We start from the raw sequence: 4,581 nt of genomic DNA on the forward strand, positions 1-4,581 counted from the left end.
CCAGGAGCTTGGCTTCGTTGTCCTCCGCCTGCTTTAGGGCCGTCTTGTGAAGTTCCGCCTGGTCCTTTAGTTCGTTGACCAGGCGGTCGCGCTCCTGGGCTATCCTGTTGCACTCGTCCTCCTTGGCACGCAGTGCGGTGTTGGCGTCGCCTAATTGTTGCTGCAAGACGACGTTGGTCTCTCCAAGAACAAGAAAGAAAAGATATCAACAAATCAAGAAAGAAGAGAAGTTGTCAGCGTCCTGGACTTGGGGGTATCCAGTCCTGCCTGCCTAAGGCCCACCACGTGGCTCCATCGACGGCCTGGTACGGCCCAGCTTCAACAACGACGCAGCAAGACCCTCGTGAGGGGCCAAGACTCGCAAGGCGGATGACACCAAGACCCCTGAAGGAGTTGGCCTCCTCAGGAGGGCTCCTGAGGAGCGGAGAGATCTATGCATCTATCTCATGAGGCTGAGCTGACGTGAGCCATGACGACCAAGGTCAGGCGGGCGCCAGGCGGGTGCCAGGCGGGCGCAGAGCGCAGGTTTCCTCTTCGGTGCAAGGGAGGCAAGCCACATGCACGGAGTCCCGAGGAATCATCCAAACGTTTCCATTCTGGTGCAACGAGACCATGACCACCAGGACGGCAGGACGGAGGTCATCACCGAGCCCACCTCAGCGTCACGACCAGAGGCTTTTCGCAGCCGAAGACTACTTTTGTCAGGATAGAATGTACTACTTGTCCCCTTTCAAATCCCGCAGTTGTGGAATTCCTTACCTCTCATATTTGGGAAGAGGACCAAGGCGACTATATATAGGACTTGGCCACCACCAGAGAAGGGGGACGAGAAGAACCGAAACCAAAACAAGTAGAGCACCCCACCAGCTCAAGAACACGTCACCTCCTGAGGCTTGTTCATCTTTGTAACTAGTTCATCCATAGCCCCTCGAGGCAATCCACCACACCACACTAGATTAGGGTATTACACCACAACGGTGGCCCGAACTAGTATAAATCTCTGTGTCTTTGTGTCTCTTTGAGCTCTTCGCGCTAGGCTAGGGAGGATCGCGAGAAAGCAGGCTGGGCAGGTTGAGATCTCCGCACGCACCCCAGTGTTCGAACCTCTCACGGGTTGCCGAATCCCGAAATCCGACATTTGGCACGCCAGGTAGGGGTGCGTCGGATCCTCTGTTCCGTCGTTCGACTCGTCTCCGCTCCGACATCTCCATGGCCGACGCCCCGAGAGCCCACGTCGAGCACTGGGTCGTCCAGACCTCCTCGGCAGCACCCACCAGCGAAGAAGACCTCCACTCTGCCCTGCTCGTGGCCCGCGTTCGGCCGGGGGCGCGCGGCGCAGCCTTATCCTCTGGCGCCGCACCGCAGCCGCGCAGCTGCACGATCTGCGAACTACGCTGCAGCAACTACTCCGCACTCACGCAGGGAACAAGAGAACATGCGGGCGGTGGTCATCGTGTCCTGTGAGCTTCTACGGTGCAGGCTGCTTGAGAGCGGCCGCGACGCCCTACTGGAGCGGGTCGCCGAGGTGCTAGACGCGGTGTGCAGGGCGCGGCGCCGTTCTGCACCCTCCCCACATCGCAGGCGATGGTGGGCGCGCGCGCTCATCCCCGGCATAGTCGCGTGCCCTCTCCCAGGGGACATGGAGAGCCTCTCGACATCATCAAAGTTGGTGGAGCAGCCCGCGCCGCCCCGAGCGTGCCCCCTCGGCACGGGGCTGCTTCAGACAACACCACTAGGGGCCGCGTCGGAGTGTCGGCCCCTGGCCAGCAGGACCAGAGGATGGCAGAAGGGAGCGGGAGTGTTAGACAGCCAGGCGGCGCCCCTAGTGCGAACGTCTCGGAAACCTACGTTCCCGTTGCGATGGATCCAAGGCACGCGCTAGGAGAGGGCCTCAGCCGATCCCCCACGCCAGGCTGGGCGCTGGACATACACGAGGCCGAGCTCTCCTTTGAACCACCACCAAGCCCTGCCAACGTCCCCAACGACGGCAGCCTCTGGGTATAGTTAACGCCGCAGGGGCACGCTTACACTGACCATGGATCACAGTTAAACCAAGACGCGACAACCGCCAGGACCCTCAGGACGGCGGACCCTCCTCAGGAGCGCGAAGGATGTTGGGAGCAGCGCGAGGGAGCCTAGCTGCGAGGCCCTCCTCGCGCTGCGCGGAGCAAGAACCAGCCTGGAGGTAGGTTCCCTACCGGGGAAGGTGCCGGCGAGCACTTCCCCTTGGCAGGGGGCTACGGTCACCGAGGACACCGTCAGCGTCCCCCTGGCCCCTTGGTCTTGTCCTGATTTCCGGTCTCCCCAACGGTGGTCAGGGGCGGCGTACGTCGGGGTCCTCGTCGGGCGACATGAAGCAAGGCTCCGGCCTGTGAAGGTCTTCGCTCGTGACACTCTCACGTAATAATGAGTGGGGCTGTACACGCCCCGGAGTGTCCTGAGTGCCGCCCTGGGGCCTCACGGGGGCTCCCACCCATGTCCTAGTGGAAGCACCATGCTCTGCGCTGGCCGCCGACACTGTCCCCAATGACTATGCCCAGCCAGTGGAAGCACCTAGCTCTGCGCTGGTGAGAAGACCGAAGACTGAAGACTGAAGACCAGTTAGGCGCCGGACGCGGCCGCCTGCTTTTTGCCTCTCTTTTTGTACTCGTTTGCCGACTTTTTGAAGCAGTGTGTTTTCTGTGTGTTTATAAAACGGGGGGTGTTTTCCTTTTTCTCGTGTCGCTCTCTTGCCTTCAGTTCTTGCGTTCTTTTCTTGGAGCTCGTGACCGCTACCCAGCCCTCTAGCACCTCGCGAGCGGGGGCTGGGTACGGTGTACGCGCTAGCGCTGATCGCTCCCCTCGGGGGCTCGAAGGTGCGGCCGCCCCGCGCGCCCACCTTGCCACAATCTGGCAGTTGGCTCCTCACGAGGCACTCTACGGCAGGCCAGCAGGCCCCACAAGAGGCACAGGGCCTCGCGAGCCAGCTGCAGGCTCGCCTCATGAGAAGGGGCACTGCCGCGGTATCAGGCCTCACTCAGGACCCACGAAACCCAAGATAAGTCAAAAACAACTATCCCATTCATCGGCCCACAACCCTGCTGGGCCCCCCTCCGGGCGCTACTTCAAAAGCATTCAACAATCTCATATATCATAAGGGGCACCCCCTTCCCAAAATGCTCTCACGAGGATATGATTGAGTTTTCATTGTACAGGTTAAAGGAAAAGAAATACAGGCCTAACTGGATGCGCCTTCTCCGCCACTCCCATCCATGCTGTTTGTGCTGAAGCTGCCGCCCTCCTCGTCATCTCCACCCGCGCCAGCTCCTTTGGCTGCGAGCATGGCCGTGTCGTCCTCAGGAGTCAGCTCCTTCACCAGAGCATCCACATGACCGTCCACCCACTTGGCCAGCTTGTCTTGGGTGGCCGCAGGCACGGGAGCTAGCACGGTGCTGAAGTCGAAATGGGAGTTGAGGTTTAGGAGGTTGTTGAAGATGCGCGAGAGCGCGCGCCCAAGGAGGCCCCGGCTCCTCTCCTCAACGAGCTGGCGGGCTTTTGCGGACTGATCCTCCAGGCGGGTCACAACATCGGTGAAGAAGTGGAGATGGCTGGCGTAATCGCTCTCGTGCGGATGGGAAGCGCTCTCATCACAAATGGCACCCAAGGCGTTGTTTTCTTTGATGCGCAGACCATAGAGCATGGGGCCGTGTTCGCGCTCCAGCATCTGGCGGCGGCACTTCTCAGTCAAAGCCATCTCCAGGAGGGAGGCGACGTCCTCGACCTGCATTCGGAGAGAGGATATCTCGGCGCGAGCAGAATCCAGGGCGGATTCGGAAGAAGCCAGGGCCGCCCGGGCAGCGCCCTCGTGCTGCTTCACCGCCTGCAGCTCGGTCCTCAGGACGGAGGTCCGTCCCTCAAACTCATCCTTGAGTAGCTCCAGGTCTAGGCGATGCCCCTCGGCTAGCTCAGCACGTGCCTTCGCCACCTTCTCCTCCACCTCCACCTGGACCTGAGCTTCTCGAGCGGCGACACCATCCTCAGCCGCGATGACCTGCCGCTCCCTCATCTCCAGCCTTTCCAGCGCCAAGCTATGATCCACGGCCTCCAGTGTCAAGTCCTCATGGCGCCTCAGGAGCTCCGCCTCGGCAAGGGCCACCTCACCTGGTGAGCAGGCCAGCATGGCACGATGCTCCTTGATTTTGCGCAGCAGGGTAGCACTCGACGACAGAAGATCCTGCTCCCGCTCCTCAGCCGCCTCGCGATGGCAGTTGGCTGCCTCGGCCTCTTCCATGACGCGAGCGCAAGCTTCTCGGGAAGCCGCAAGCGAGGCCTCCATGCACGCCTTGGCTTTGTCTCGCTGAAGCTTCCCAAGATTGGTGGCCACCTTCAGCCGCTGCCATTCACCCTCCAAGCGGCGGCTCTCTGCTTCAAGCCTGGTGTCAACGTTGGCGAGCTCCCCACCAAGATGGAACATCGCACGCATCACTTCACTGATGAACCCGAAGCGCACCGCACTGCACCCGCAAGCAAGCGCGAGCTCATTGCCAAGATCTTCACCGGCTCCGAAGGTCGCCCGGGAGGCGCTGGGGGCTCCGCCAGTTG

The sequence above is a fragment of the Triticum aestivum genome, chromosome 2D, assembly GCF_018294505.1.
Source record: "Triticum aestivum cultivar Chinese Spring chromosome 2D, IWGSC CS RefSeq v2.1, whole genome shotgun sequence".
In the NCBI taxonomy this organism is placed as follows: domain Eukaryota; kingdom Viridiplantae; phylum Streptophyta; class Magnoliopsida; order Poales; family Poaceae; genus Triticum; species Triticum aestivum.